The sequence below is a fragment of the Pelodiscus sinensis genome, chromosome 17 (assembly GCF_052426305.1).
Source record: "Pelodiscus sinensis isolate ZL-2025 chromosome 17, ASM5242630v1, whole genome shotgun sequence".
Lineage (NCBI taxonomy): Eukaryota > Metazoa > Chordata > Testudines > Trionychidae > Pelodiscus > Pelodiscus sinensis.
Window position 1 is genome coordinate 30,725,262 of NC_143068.1, and position 16,538 is coordinate 30,741,799.

The 16,538-nt window shown below is 47.0% G+C and overlaps 1 long non-coding RNA gene across 1 annotated transcript in view; it reads right to left on the reverse strand.

Moving 5' to 3' along the window:
- Positions 1–7,346: 7,346 nt before the first annotated feature.
- Positions 7,347–16,538, reverse strand: part of LOC112547379 (uncharacterized) — a 29,788-nt gene continuing 20,596 nt past the window's right edge. Inside the window, exon 3 of the long non-coding RNA XR_003091118.3 lies at positions 7,347–7,434. This is a non-coding gene — a long non-coding RNA (uncharacterized LOC112547379). The remainder of the gene's footprint in view (positions 7,435–16,538) is intronic.

The following is a 16,538-nucleotide window of genomic DNA, read 5'->3' on the forward strand; positions in this document are numbered from 1 at the left end:
CAGCAGTCTAGATGCAAGTGAAGTTTTTTAGAAAAAAAAAAAGGCCACTTTTTTAAAAAAACCCTCTGTAGTCTAGACATAGCCCCTCAGTCATTCCCTGTGGCTCACACCAAATTCCTTGCATTGTATAGATGCTCAGAGCTGTGTATTCCCCGTGTCCTTTGCCATGTGAAGAGAGAGCTGATGACTCTGAATACACAGCATCATGTTCAATAGAGGCCTTTTCTGCCATATTGCCTTGTGTTTCAATGTGCGTCCATGGTTTGCCCCATTGCTCTATACTGAGAATTAGAATATGGACACTGTGGCTCTATGAGGAGTCACCGAACAGAAGTTCTTTGGCCAACATTTTTGGCAGGCCTGGGCTCCAAGCATGAGCGATAATAAATGTATTCTGTTGGAACGCTACACGGTAAGGCTTGGTTAATCCAATACTTGACCGAGTCCAATTCTTTCTTCTGTACCATACAATTGTCCTAATCAGCCATCCCCCTTGGCGTGAAGACTATGCCAAGAAGCTGATGATCCTGCTTTCTGTTCCTGGAACCCATTGCGGCAGGAGACAGATTTTGATGAGTTTCTTTAACAGGGAACATTGCAACGGTCTGTCATGCAGTTGCTGCAGAAAAGGCTAATATCTTCCTGGGAAATAGTCACAGGAGTATCTTATGTCAGACACAAGAGGTTTCTCTCCAGGGCTGGCGAGGCTTCAGATAGAGTCCTGTGTCCAGTTCTGGGGTCAACACTTTGGGCAAAATGTGGCCAAACTGAAAAGAGTCCCGAGGAGAACTACAAACATGCTATGTTAGGTTTAGAATACCTGACCTATACGGAATGGTTTACAAAAAACTGGCCACACCGGGTACATCTACACAGCGGCACTGTTTCGGGATAACATCCGTTATCCTGAAATAGCGTCCTGCGCATCTTAACAGCACACCCATAATTTCAAAATACATTCGAAACGGGCTTCTTCTTCCAGCTTCCTGTAAGCCTCATTGCACGAGGATTAAGGAAGACGCCGGAATAGCGCTGTATTTGAAAATTGTGTAGATGGCGCCAAATTTCCAATAGAATTTCCAGAGGTCCTGCCTAGATCAGGGGGCTGGACTTGACGACCTTCTGAGGTCTCTTCCAGCTCTAAGGTTCTATGATTCTATGAAATAAGCTCCACAACGTGTGTGGCACAAATTGCATTGCTTATTTCGAGGTACGCGCCACTGTGGAGACGCAGCCACTGTGTCTTGAGAAAAGAAGACTGAGGAGGGACTTGAGAACCGTCTTCAACTGTGTTAAGGGCTCTTGTCCCTCTTCAGTGAAAGTAGAAGTCATGGGCTTCGTTGGCAGTACGGGAGATGTAGGTTCAAATCCTCGTCACTGGAAGTTTTTAAGAAAAAAGACTGGACCAATCTCTTTCAGGATTGGGCTAGTTTTCCTCAGTCCTGCCACAGCACAAGGAGTTTGACTTGGTGATCACTCGGGGTCCCCTCCCACCTGACATTTCTACAATTCTAAGTATTAAAACATTTTCTAAAACATGTACTTCAGGCAAATGTGAGTCATCCGGCTGTCATAACAGAGCCGGGAAGAATCCGGAGTGAATAAAGTGTATCAAACTGGCAAATTCATTAAGCAATTCACACTTACCTTACCCTGCCATGATTATAAGGCTTATGTACCACCCCACTTGTGCCACTTAAACAGGCTAGGTGATCCATTTATCTGTTGCTTAGAGACATTTAAGTATATTGTGTTGAATCTGTTCCCTGGCAGTCCTCCCAGGAACTCTGTGTGCTGTTTATCAGGGGGCCTATTTAGTCTATTTCGCTGTGGTTGCTTGCAAAGTCTCTATATTGTTCAAAACAAGTCAATCCAGGCTATAAAATGACTCCTTGTGAAAAAAAAATCCTATTGGTTGTAACCCACATGAGAAACCCAGTACTCATGAGCAACAGTAGTATCGCCAATGTGGGCGACGCAAAAGTCACAGACAACCCTTTAATAATAGATAGCGTGTCTATCTGTGGGGTTATAAGCAAATTCAATAAGAATTTGGTGTGAGTGGGCATTGTATTTGAATCCTGTTCATCAAACTTCCTCTCTTTCATTTCTAACTTCATCCAATCACAATCAAGAGGCAGTGACCTAGTTGGTAGTGGAATCATTAGGTTCCAGAGTTAACTATGGAGCTATTGCTTGAAGTCTCAAGCAAGTCAGTCAATCAGAGAAGAATGTTACAGTATTCACAACACACGTTTTTTCATCACAAGTCTCACAGTATCTGGAGTTTTTCTTATAGTCCCAGCTCCTGGAGTCATGTGATTATAGGAGAACCTCAACTTTCTTTCTTTAAAGTTGCGCTTCTGACCCTTGTAGTTGCAAGAAACGTCTTTAAAGTATGATCCACAAAAGCTCAAAAACCAGAAGCTGAATACAAAGAGCCACAGATAGACACATTCATTTCTAAAATCTCAAGATTTTGAAGCCAGGCTTGGGTTATCTGGGAGCCTGACACATGATTTTTGAGTGTTTAGGACTGGTTATTCATGTCAATATAGTTATTTATGCCACATTAGTGAACTGTGGACTTCAACCCATTCCATGAGTGAGTAATCCAGGCCAAGATTTAAGCAGAGCTGCTGTGGGAACACTGTCAACTCACATTACTTGTACCCAGCATGCTAAATAAAATACTCTAGTTGAGTTTGCTGCAACTGACTCCTGCCTCTTGTTGGTCACCAGGGACATGATGGTGTGCAAGATTAATGTCTAAACCCTCAGGGCTAGAAACACAATTTTTCAAGTGAAAACTTAAAGGCTCTAAAAGCAGATTGAGTCACTGCCATAGCAATTTCAGAATGACTTTGCAGTAGCATCGAGACGCCTCAGTGATGAGGTCCCGTTGTGCTCGGTACTGTACAAACACTTAGTGAGAGAAAGTCCCTGCAATCTAAATAGACCTGAAAGTTTCAGGTGAGAAGGGAAACAGAAGCACGGGAGGATGAAGTGACTTGCTTAAGGCCAACCAACAGATCAGTGGCAGAGCTAGAAATACCAGCTCTCTAGCTGCCCAGCCCAGTGCTTTATCCATTAGACTACACTGCCTCCCTTCTGGTCCCTGTTTATTTATAAGGAGCCTTGGGTGTGAGCATGAAAAAAGCAGAGCAGAATACACGTCAGAGAGGTAACAGAGTTTAATTGACTTCTTCCAGGTGGTTGTCTGAAGAACTATGAAAAGCGTATTTTTGACTGCACCCTTTTAATCATAAGTATATTTTTAGACTGTACCTAGATTGGCAACTCTTTGAAGTAAAGACCGTGTCTTTTATGTAAATTACTAGGTACATTTACAGAGCTCAATTAATTAATAACAACATTTTCTGCTTGACGTGAAATATTTCTGACAACACTTCTTCGTCGTTGAGCTCCAGATGGCTTCTAATAGCAACCAAATGAAGTGGAACACCCAGCATTATCGAGTCTAGATTTCTGCATGACAAATGTTGGACCCGGGATTAGAAAAATGATATAGCATCATTGTGATTATCTGTTCCCTTTTAATCCCAGAGACACCCTATAGAATTCAAAGCCCATCTCTTTGCTGCACATGTTATTAGCAAGCCCTTCCAGGTCTTGGATGGATTGTGCTGCAGCTAAATAAAACAGAATAAAGAAAGGAATCTGTTTCTGGTGATATCAATAAACACGTCGTTTTCTCAAAAGAACGACATGGAGGATTCAGCTCTTTGAAGAGCGCAAATAGATAGGAGTCTGTCCTGTCTCAACGAAGTCACAATATTGGATGCAGAGGTGTTTGTATCAAAAGAAAAAGCAAACATAGCCAGCCAATACTTACCTATATACAGTGAAAGCTTTGTTATCCAGCACTCTGTTAACCAGAAAACTTTGTTAACCAGCATTGCCCCCAGCCACAATACTGTCACGTCTTCAGGCGCACAGGCCTGGCTTGATGTACCATGATTGGCTTAACAATTTTTTATTTAAGAAGTACTAATCATCTTTAACTCAGAATAGAAATGTGAGACAAACTGCCTCACACTACAAAACTACCAATATTAAAAACTTGAGATTTACTATTATTGTCCAATGGTTTTTCCTAGGTTGATGAGACCCTCAGATAACCGGAATTTTTAGATAACCAGAACGCCCTAATCCCCGAGCGTGTAGGATAACACAGGTTTCACTGTAACTTATTTTCAAACATTGCTGGGACGAAATACAGACCAGAGAGAAAGACAGCAGTTCTCTTCATTGTTTGTTTGCAGCAGGCAAGGAGGTCTGCTCTGGCAGAATCATTTGTTTGACTCATGCATGAAGCGAGTTGCATGTATGTGACACTCTGTGCCCCAAACCGCAACCTAGCACCCCATATTTAGCCTGGTGATGTAATCATAGATTTTGTACAAAGCTGGCCTTGTGAGCTATCACTCTAAGGGTATGTCTACACTACCACCTTAGTTCAAACTAGGGTGGTTAATGTAGTCAATCGAAGTTGCAAATGAAGCCCGGGATTTAAATATCCCGGGCTTCATTTGCATCTTGCTGGGCGCCGCCATTTTTAAATCCCCACTAGTTCGGACTCCGTGCCCGCGGCTACACACGGCATGGAGTAGGTAGTTCGAATTAGGCTTTCTAATTTGAACTACCGCTACTCCTCGTGGAACAAGGTGTAACGGTAGTTCAAATTAGAAAGCCTAATTCGAACTACCTACTCTGTGCCTTGTGTAGCCGCGGGCACGGAGTCCGAACTAGTGGGGATTTAAAAATGGCGGCGCCCAGCAAGATGCAAATGAAGCCCGGGATATTTAAATCCCGGGCTTCATTTGCAACTTCGATTGACTACATTAACCACCCTAGTTTGAACTAGGGTGGTAGTGTAGACATACCCTAAGGGTATGTCTAGACTACATGGCTCTGTCGCCAGACCCATGTAGATTAGTTTACTAGACAGACCCAAATGAAGCGGCAATTTAAATAATCGCTGCTTCATTTAAATTAAAATGGCTGCCGCACTGAGCCGATCAGCGCTAGTCTGGACGCTCCGCAGTCGACATCAAAGGCATTTGTCAACCGCCCCGTAATGCCTTATGGGATGAGGTTTACCGGGGTGGTCAACAAATGCCTTTGATGTCAACCAAGACATGGGTGAACGTGCACCACCAATAGAATCAAGAAAACCAGGCTATGGGCACTCTGCTAATCAGCTGGGAGGCATTTGAATTTCTTCTGAACAGCTGCACGAGCACCCAGCTGACAGGGAACACTGGAGCTGGATGTATTTGGGGCTGCAGTTTCTCTACTGCTGGTTCATGCAGTGGCTGGCCAGAGTCTGCACGTAAGTACAGCCGGCTGTGTTCACGCCTCTGTGAATGCTGGTGGAAGTTGTCGTAAGAAGAGGGCCTGAAACATAAGCCCATGCATCACAGGCCTACTGTGAGGCCTGAGGCCTAAGCAAAAGTAGTCAAGCTAATATCAAGCGAAGTTGAGCTGTGAGCAGGAGGCAGACCCTGATCACAGAATCTGGCCAGACTAGGGCTGATATTTCAGAAACACACCTCAGGGTACTAGGCACAAATCATGTAAACACACTCTAGGATAGTGTAACCCACACACCCAGGCTATGTCTACACTCGCGGCTTCTCGCGCGAGTAGTACGCAAATGAGGCTAAGCGTGAAATATCGCCAAGCCTCATTCGCATACCTAATGAGCCACCATTTTTTTCAGAAGAGGCTCTTGTGCAACAAGGAGCGTCTAAACTGCCCCTTCTTGCACAAGAAAATCCCTCTTGCGCAACGCCGTTCTTCCTGAAAAGTAATAGGTGTAACGGCATTGCGCAAGAGGGTTTTTCTTGCGCAAGAAGGGACAGTGTAGACACTCCTTCTTGAGCATGAGCCTCTTCTGAAAAAAATGGTGGCTCATTAGGTATGCAAATGAGGCTCGGCGATATGCCACGCTTAGCCTCATTTGCATATTACTTGCGCAAGAAGCCGCGAGTGTAGACATAGCCCTAGTGTGGTTCACTGTCCCATGTTGTGACACTTAGACCACTTACAGCGAGAGATAAGAACAAGGGAGCTCTACAGCCTAAGCTGGGAGCCAGTTGATTTTATATCTCAAGCTGTAGAGGCTCTGACACTAAGCTCTAGAGGTCCCAGGTTCAAATGCACCTGGTGGCAGTTACAATAGCACCTGAAAACCCTGTTAGGAAAGCTCTTGGTACAAGCACACTTCCTATAGAGAACAAGAGCATAATGACCCATCCTCAGGGTAAGGTCAGCATGACAGCAGGGTGGATAGGGATGTTTTGATCAAACCAGCATGTAGAAGGTATTGGGTGGCACCCAGGTACAACAGGAGTGACGCGTAACTTATGTGTATATAGATGTAGCTGCGAGGAGCTGTCTCTGTCCAGCCTGGGGGCGTGGAAATTGCTGACGATTGAGCTGGTCCATTACTGGGGGCATTCACATACTAGCAGCGCTGCAGACATCGGATTCAGGGAGCCGGAGACTGTGCTGCATTTGGCCTTTGTACCTTATCTGATTTTGTGGCCACTGCGGTTTTCTCAGAGTTTGCTATGCTGGGGCAGTGCACAGAGGGAGCTTGTGCAGGCAGCTGAATGGTAATCAACATTTGACAGAGCAAGGTACTTCTCAGGCCACTCAGCCTGCAGTGTAGACGTAGCCTCCGTATGTGAGTTATAATAGCAGCAGAGTGCAAGAGGGAACTGAGGCTGGCAAGTCAGAGACCTCAGTGGTATCCCAATTGGAGGTTGCAGCCTGGGGGATTCATCGCAGTGCAACTAACCGATTTTTCGGGTCAGTGCCCGAAGTATAAGGTCAATCAACTCCATCATTTCGCATCCACCTGAAACAAAATTGTTACACGTATTTTGACAAACAAAACAATTTTTCAAACAATAGATTTGGAGCAAATGAAATATTCTGTTTGGAGTGAAAAGACAGGTTACATTTCACTTTGGAGGACTTTTTTGTATCTTTGTTTACAAATACAACCAAAACTAAGTTAGAAGTGAAAAAGTCACTTCAGCTTGAAAAAGCAAATGCACCTGGATTTGGGGCAAACATTTGTCAGGGATGGTACGTGCTCCTGCTGTGAAGGCAGGCGACTGGACTCGATGACCTTTCAAGGTCCCTTCCAGTTCTAGGAGATAGGCAATCTCCATTATTAATTCCACTTGGTCTAATTTTTTTTAACCAAAACAGTTCTGCAAGTTTGATGCAATTTCAGGAAATGTTTTCTTTTACTAGAATCTGCATTTTAGAGGGGGAGGGCACAAAAAAGCAGTGTTGTCTGAAAACTTACCCCCAGCCATAGCTACAGACAAATGTGTATGCTCAATGTTTCTGCATTCCTTTAAAGCGCCTCCAATCCAGCCTTGTCCACATCAGCTGGGGATTTCAATACAGAATGATTGATTGTGTTATGAGCTGCTAGTCCATTACACACAACTTTTCCATCTGGAAGCATTTTTTTTCACCCCCCGGGGATTGTTCATCAGTGGCTGCATTAAGCATGAAGCCAAAATCCTCTCCTGAAATAGTGCGTAATCTAGCAGCGTTTTGTTCTTGTTGGGTTTAATTCCCAATATGCTACAGCGATGTAGAAACAAAGAGCCCTGCGGAAAGCTGTGGGAGGCATATGCCCCAGGAAAACCTATGACTTCCAAGAGCCGCTAAGGAAACAAGCAGCCCCTTGCTCCCAGACATCTTCATTGGTCAAAAAGGGTGGGTGGGGTCTGTCACAGCCCCGCCTCCTTTGGGTAACAGCTGCTGCATAGAGCTAGGCATTCCCTCCCAAACCACAAGCAGTGCAGCTGTGAGCAGAAAATGCAGGCAGGCTAGGGCATGCACAGGAATCAAAATGTGGCCTTTTTTGGAAGAGCTTTTCTATGCCCCCCCGGGGCTGGAGAAGCTGGCTCTCCCCCCACCGCCTCCTCCCCTGCCACGGCCGATGAAGCTAGCTTTTTCCTCCTCCCACCCCACCACCACTGGGGCTGTGTCCAGACTCCATGCCTCCGTCGACGGAGGCATGTAGATTAGCGAGATCGGAAGAGGGAAATGAAGCCGCGATTAAAATAATCGCGGCTTCATTTAAATTTAAATGGCTGCCCCGATCTGCCGATCAGCTGTTTGTCGGCAGATCGGGAGAGTCTGGACGCGATGCCCCGACAAAGAAGCCTTTCTTCATCGACACAGGTAAGCCTCGTGAAACCAGGTTTACCTGTGTCGATGAAGAAAGGCTTCTTTGTCGGCAGATCGGGAGAGTCTGGACGCGATGCCCCGACAAAGAAGCCTTTCTTCATCGACACAGGTAAACCTGGTTTCACGAGGCTTACCTGTGTCGATGAAGAAAGGCTTCTTTGTCGGGGCATCGCGTCCAGACTCTCCCGATCTGCCGACAAACAGCTGATCGGCAGATCGGGGCAGCCATTTAAATTTAAATGAAGCCGCGATTATTTTAATCGCGGCTTCATTTCCCTCTTCCGATCTGGCTAATCTACATGCCTCCGTCGACGGAAGCATGGAGTCTGGACACACCCTGGGAGAGCTGGCTTTCCTCCACCACCCCTTCTCCTCATGGCCAGAGGCACTGGCTCTTCCCCCCCACAGCTTGGGGCCCAGTGAGGCTGTGTGGGGCGGAGAGAAGCTCTCCCCACTTGTGCACTTCCCTGTGGGGAGCAGGCAGGACATGGGCCCACACAGGGAGCAAACTGGGCCCAGGGAAGGTGAGGCTCTGTAGAAGGTGGGTATAAACCCTGTTTTGATCAAACCCATGTATGATAAGCCCCCTCTTGCCTTTCATCTCCTCTCTCTTCCCTTCACCTGGTGGTAAGAATATAAAACAGCTCCATGGCTAAATCCAGACAGCTAATCCCTATCCACCATAGGGCATATCGCAGGAATGGGGAACTTTTTTGGGGTTTTGAGCTTTTGGGGGGCTGCTCACCCACAGAAAAATCAGTCAGGGCCACACAAAGACCCTCCTCACATTCCCCTTACACATCAGAGCTTAGGGGACCCAGGGTAGTAGATTTTGTGGGCCTCCTCATGCTCTGAGGTGGGGCACAAAAATGAGGAGTTCACTGTGTGGGAGGCGGCTGCCGGGAAGAGGACTGTGGGGTTTGGGATGGTGGTAGGGTGCAGGAATGGCCTGGGGGTGCAGGAGCATCTGGGGGGCGAGGGTGCTTATCTGGTGCTGTTCCCCGGGTATGCACATAGCTCTGTGTCCCATGCTGCTCCCAGGCACCGCCCCCTGCTGCTCCTATTGGTCTCAATTGCACCTAATCAGAGCGGCGGAGGGAAAGCCTCTCGCTGGAGAGGGTACAGCAGTTCATGGCTTCACTTCCTCCCCAGCCTGGCAGAGCCCACGAGTTGGATCCAGCCCCAGGGTTCGGGGCTCTTCCCCCTGAGCCAGCGCTGGTGCTCCAGTCTTGGGGGGGCGGGAGTTCCAGCAATGGCTCCCTGATGTGGAGGGAGGGGAGAACACTGAGCCTCAAGGGGCTGGATCCTGGCAAGCCGGGGGCCACATTTATGGCCAAAACACAAACCAAAGGTTTGGGTGAAACTTTTGGCAAGTGCTTCTAAATCCACAGGCAGGAACCAGCGCTGGTCCAGGAATAAATCACTCACTAAAGCAGGGGCCACATTGCTAATGAAAAGCGAATGGCTTTACCAGCCAGACTGGGACCTTTTATTCAGTTTTTCAGGAGGTAACATTTGCAGTCCGTTTGCTCAGTTCTGGACATTAAACACTCCACATAAAGGTGGCTATTGACAAGCCTGGACATCTAGAAATAAATTGCCCAGCTGGTCTGTGATGCCAGAAGAGCCCTGGAGGTACATTATGTCCAGGGAGAAGTGTGTGTTGAGTGCGTGTCTTGAAATGAGCTCTGCTCTTTGACGTCAATAACAGCCAAATATGCTAGGATTCTCCCTCCTCGTTCATTACCTGCAGGATGTTTGTGTCGACACTGCACTCCTCAAAGAGCAGCCAGTTGCAAATCTCCCTTTCTGACTAACACTTGGATTTCCAAATCATGGATTGGACCAGTGACATGGACTTCTTTGGGGCTAGGAGTGCTTAGATTGGCTGAGAGAGTGGAGTTGACTCCCTGGTCTTGGGAACTGCACGTGTCTCCTCCAAGACTGGGGGAACAAAGCAGGAGGGGAATCCTATAATGCATCATGTCGCTAAGGTTAAACTCTCTGGCTACATCTACACTACAAGGTTTTTGGGCAAAACTGACCCTTTCTGTGCAAAAACCAGTGGAGCGCCCACACCTCAAGTGTGCTTTTGCGCAAGTAAATGGGCAGAAGAGAAGGGTTTGGGTGGTACAGAGCTGTGAATGGCCATCAGAGCTTTCTTGCGCAAGAGTGTCCATGCAGTGTGGTAGAAATGTAGTTGTGTTAGTCTGGTGCAGCTGAAACAAAAAACAGGACTATGTAGCACTTTAAAGACTAACAAGATGGTTTATTAGGTGATGAGCTTTTGTGGGCCAGCCCCACTTCCTCAGATCAAATAGTGGAAGAAAATTGTCACAACCATATATACCAAAGGATACAATTAAAAAAATGAACACATATGAAAAGGACAAATCAAATTTCAGAACAGAAAGGGGATCGGGGGGGAGAAGGAAAGGAGGTAAATGTCTGTGAGCTAATGATATTAGAGGTGATAATTGGGGAAGCTATCTTTGTAATGGGTAAGATAATTAGGGTCTTTATTCAAATTTGAGTGTAAAGTGTCGAATTTAAGCATGAATGACAGTTCAGAGGATTCTCTTTGAAGTGAAGCCTTAAAAGGTCTTTGAAGCGCTCTCTTGAGCAACAGCACATCACTTTTGCAATGCACCTTGAGGTCTGGATGCGCTTTTGTGCAATAAGTTTTTGCAGAAAGTCTCTTCCGCAAAAGGCTTCTTGTACAAAAACTCTGCGGCGTAGACGGAGCCTCTGTGTATAATCCAGGAGAGAAAGAAGCAGCCCAAGGGCCTAGAGAGGCCTCTGATATGTGGACTATGTGCCTGTGTCTAGACTGCATCCCTTTTCCGTAAAAGGGATGCAAATTAGACACAGCGCAATTGCAAACGAAGCGGAGATTTAAATCCCCCCCGCTTCATTTGCATAAACATGGCTGCCGCTTTTTTCCGGCTCAGAGCTTTGGCGGAAAAAAGCACCAGTCTTTTAAGAGGAATAAGGGATCTTTCAGAAAAGGCTTTATTTTCCGAAAGATCCCCGTCTAGACTGGCGCTTTTTTCCAGCAAAGCTCTGAGCCGGAAAAAAGCGGCAGCCATGTTTATGCAAATGAGGCGGGGGGACTTAAATCCCTGCTTCATTTGCAATTGCGCTGTGTCTAATTTGCATCCCTTTTACGGAAAAGGGATGCAGTCTAGACACAGCCCATGTGATTACACAGAACACCACCATGCAACCATGCCTTACTGTCATGAAGCCCTGATTAGTGCCTGCTATCTTCCCCCTACCCCCTCCGATCTGCTCCGAAATCAGAAGCGCTGCTCTGAGGAAGAGCCGAGCGGTGCTCATACACACACGCCCCAAAGAGCAAAGCCAAACGTGGAAAAGCGGAGGTGTGGCATGACAAAATTACGACTGCCAAATCCTTTGGTGGAAAACCAGTCTGCTCCTCTCTCCACAGCTAGCTCCAAAGGGAGACTCTCTGGTACCGACCCCTTCATCAGAGAGGGAGCCATGTTGCTTTCTTTGACGCTTTTTGGGGCATCTCATCAGTGCCTGAAGGAAGGCAAAAAGGCACCTCTCTCTCTCAAGTGGGGAACAAGCGCTCTGAAGAGCAGAGACGGGTGGCTCTGTGGAGCCTGCTTGTGGTTCTCTCCCTTGACAGAGCCTGTCCTTCGAACGCTACACTATTCCACTGACAGAGAAAACCCTGATGAGCTCTGTAATGAGGAGCCACTCAGGGGGAACTGGAGGACAGCTTGTTACCACTTGAAGGGGAAAATACGTGGGGGAGCTATTAAATCCCCACTTGCTTCCTGCAGCTCCGTGCTGGCATTTCCCTGATACACTGCCGAGCGGCGCGGAGCTAGCCGATTACTGATTTTTCTGTTGTCCCTTTAACGATCTGACTCGTTACCATTGGAGAGTGTATCTCAGCTTCTGCCGGCTTTTGCTTACTAGCTGCTTCAAAGTACAGTGTGCCCCTCCCCTCCGCCCGTGAAGAGCTCATCCACTCTCGAGTGCCCCTTTGGTGCTGAGGACGTGTGTCCACAAGCTCCTCTGCTCCAACTGGCTCTGGGAGGGGAGGTATCCCAGATGCCCTTTCTTCTTGGTTGCCTGGAAACAGGGTTCTTCTTACCCCCTTGTGTAGCTACTAGGACATGGGGCGGGGCCAGGCCTGCCCACTCCTCTGGGTCCTGGCCCAGGGACTCTGTAAATAACAGTTGTCCACTAAGTGTCATTACTCGCCCACTGGGCCACTCCCCCAAGAAGCTTCTCCATCCACCCACTCCTTCAAGGCTTTAAGAGAAAGGCCTCACATCACCCTGTCCAGGGTTCTGCAATTTGCCATAGTTCACCACAGCCAGTCTTCAGCCTCTGGACCTTCAGCCAGGTCTGCAATCCAGCCCACATTCGGAACTATCCAAGGGGCCGCCGCTTCCCAAACTGTCCCTGGGTCTGCCTGACTTGAGCTCCAAAGAGGAACTGCCACACCCTGGCCCAGCAGCTTCTTTATACTGGCTTTCTGGGCCCTGATTGGCTGAGGCAAAAGCAGCCACTCTAGCTTGCTTGGAGGACCTCTCCTCTGCTCTTTTTCCTGGAGCAGAATGTGGCAAAGCCACCAGCCTCCAGCAGGGGGCTTTGGGCCTAGCCCATCTCATCACACCCCTGCTTGTGATAAAAAGAAGGGACACCTGGTGGATGTGCAGTGAGGCAGGAGCTATGTGTCATGGGGTGTTCTGTTGTCTGCACACTCTGCATTAGAGCCAGGTGCCCCACACAGCATGCTTTAGGTGTCTGGTAATGAGGATAGTACCCATTTACTGTCCTGCATCACAGCCTGTTGCCCCTCCAGGTGAAAGTGACAAGTTATATTGGCAGGAGATAGGAAGCCCTGACATAAATATAATAAGAATATATAGAGATATATCTATTTCATAGAACTGGAAGGGACCTTGCAAGGTCATCAAGTCTAGTCCCCAATACTTATAACAGTACCATCCCTGATAAATTTGCCCCAGATCCCTAAATGGGCCATGCAAGAATTGAACTCTCAACCCTGGGTTTAGCACCTCAATGCTCAAACCACTGAACTCTCCTTCCCTCTCATTGTAACAGCCACAAAATCACGCCAGGCGTGGCTGTAGGATTGTTTTGTCTTTACGTCCGGGTAAAAGGCGTGGGACCAATACTTCTCGTCCATCACAGGACAGAGCAGTGAAGAGCAGCCATTCAAGCTTACCCACCAGTGTGCCCTCGGAGGTGCACGCCTGAGCAACCGCGCACAAAAATGTCTAAGTCCACCCACCTCCTTCACACAGCCACACAGAAGCACTCACCTTCCTGCTGGCTCAGGAAGGTGAGTGGCATGGCTGCTCCCACAGCTGGGGCCGCGTGGCGGGCGGGGCCGGGGGCTGCTACTCTGGCGTCTGGGGCTGTGTTGGCAGACGGCTGTTCCAGCTGCTGCTGCGGTTTGCAGCCACGTGGCGAGCCAGAGGGTGTCTGTCGCTGAGGTTTGGGCTGTGGGCAGGTGGCTGCTGCTGGGGTTTGGGGCTGCAGGAGGGCACACAGGCGGCCTCTGCTGAGGTTTGGGGCTACAGGTGAGCATGGTGCTGCCACTGGGGGTTGAGGCAACGGGAAGGTTGCTGCCCAGGGCTTCAGGCAGTGGCCATGTGGCAGGCAGGCAACTGGTCCGGGGCTGGGGCTCTGTGGCTCAAACACGGGGGTGGGGGGTAGAAAAAACAGAATCAGATCAAGTGAGAGGAAAATCAGCATTTCTTCAGTCTCGAGTGTGACCGATTCTGCTCTCACACAGCGGTGAATCAGCACTAGTGAGAACACAGGTAGGTGAATAAATATTTACCCTTCTTTTAAAAAAAGAACAGATGCCCACAAAATAACCTTTTGGGAGCTATTTTACTACAGCTCTAGTTTTGGGGCTTACTCTGTAAATGTCTTCATTAGAAATGGAATCACTCTGTTTTGAACTGTCCTTGAAGACTAAAATGTAGGGTTTTTACAGCTCTTGGTGGTATGCTTAATGCACTTGATATTAGACTTTGTTCTCCCATATTTGTACTGAAATAAAAGAATCTTTAAAGATGGAAGGAAAAAGCGATTTGCCATCGTAATCATAAGCAGTGGAATATGGAAAATCTAAACAGTCTTCAATATTGTACAAATCAAAGCCCTGGTCCATGGGAATTTGCATATCTTCCTCCGATCATTTTTTCGAAGGTGGGTCTTTCAAAAGTGAAAGTAGGCTGGACATTTTTTTTCCTGGAAAAAACCCTTTTTCGAAAAAAAAACCCCGCTCATCCTAAAAAAAAGAGGTTCACACAGTTTTTCGAAAAGGGTTTTTTTCCAAAAAAAATGCATCCAGACTACTTTTGCTTTCGAAAGAGCCGCTTTTGAAAAAGCGATTGGAAGAAGATATGCAAATTCCCACAGAATTTGCATATCGACTTTTGAAAAAACCCATAGTTTAGACATAGCCTAACAACGCAAGTTGGAGGAAGGTTGGGCAACTCTTCCTTTGTATTCTTCCTCAACAATATTCATCTGAAATGATTACTTGCGTGGTGCTCTCTGTGAAATGACCAGCAGTGAAATTTTTAGTACTAAATGTAACTAAAACTGTTGTTAAATGCATTCTTCATCTCCCAGTACTGGTACAAATATCATTTACCAGCTTGCTGTAAGCTTCTTGTGGTTCTTCCGTAAATTACATGGGTGTCATTAATAGTACCCAGTTCTGGTAACTCTTCCCGATACAATCAGCTACTAGAAGTGGGCCTCATCCTCCCTGATTGGATCCACCTCGTCATTTCTAGCCTGATTCTGGCCTGAATATTTATACCTGCCTCTGGAAATTCCCACTACATGCATCTGACGAAGTGGGTCTTTGCCCACAAAAGCTTATGCTCCAACACTTCAGTTAGTCTATAAGGTGCCACAGGACTTCTCACTGCTCTTCCCAATACAGTCCAGAAGACACATTCCACCTTCCTTTATAGCTATAGTAAGTCAAAGAAATACTATGTTAATGTAGCATCAATGTGAGTCTGCCTGTTCCTTTAGAACACCCGATGGATTAACCATAGATGCACACTGATAATAGATAGTTCTCCCCAGCTGGGGATATATCAGGTTAGGATAGCATCTTTAACTATACACTGAAGACATTTTTCTAAATACTGGGCATGAATTGGCCCAGTGATGTCTCAGGTGCATGTGATTTGGTTATTGTCAGAGCGTGCACGCAAGGTTCTGAAAAGCTGCAATTTTCAGGCTGCTACAGCTGAGTTGTCTATCAGCGGGCTTGGCTGTGTCTACACTGGCCACTGAACGACACAGCGTATGTCCTTCAGAGGTGTTACCCCTCGCCTCCCAAGACAAAAGTTTTGCGGCAGCAGGTACCAGTGTGATCAGCGTGTGGTGTGCAGGAGCGCTCTCCTGCTGACAATGAGAATGCTGTTCATTGAGGGTGGAAGTATTTTGTCAGCAAAAGAGCTGATAAACATCAGCTGCACTGTCCGACTTTTATTGGCATGCCTGCGTTGCCACCAATCACAAGAGCTAGTGCCCTGCCAGGCCTGTCAAAGAATAAATCCCATTAGTTGAAAGAAGGCGGAGGGAGGGAAACAGAGGTTGAAAGGAGAGGAAAATGGGGAGCAGGAGAGAGAGTAAAATGGACAGTAAAAAAAGGAGCAGTGAATGGAATTGCAATTTTCTACATTCTGCCTATTTCCGATACAATTTCCACACACCGTTTAAATGCAGGCACCAATCAGATGAATTGTGCCTCTGCCAACTTAAACTGCAAGCACAAGTCAGACAGCTATTTGTGCTGACAATCGATTTTGCTAGAATAAAACCCTTTGTCCTGTGGGCAGGTGTGGCTTGTTCCCGGGGCAGTCTTTGGAAATTGTAGCCCTTCAAAAACTCCATTTCTCCCTGAGCTGTTGACTGGCAGGGGAGCCAGGTAGACACCGATGGTCTCAAGTCCCAAGGGGGCTTGCAAACATTTCCTTTGCTTTTGACCTGTGCGGGATGTGAAAGTAGACTAAAATATATTGTAAAAGTAGAATGAATTAAAGAAATGTTGTGTGTTCCTCTAGCAGGAAGAGAGATGTTAAGGTAAAGGTGTTTGTGTGTAAGCAGGAAGAAGGGTGTTGAGGCAGAGGACAAATATTCCACTTAAGGGTGACAGTGAGACATTAACAAGAGATTGGTGAGAGTTGATAAGGAAATGAGATACTTGACTGACCCCAGGTAACTTTGTCAATTCCTGCCCTTTT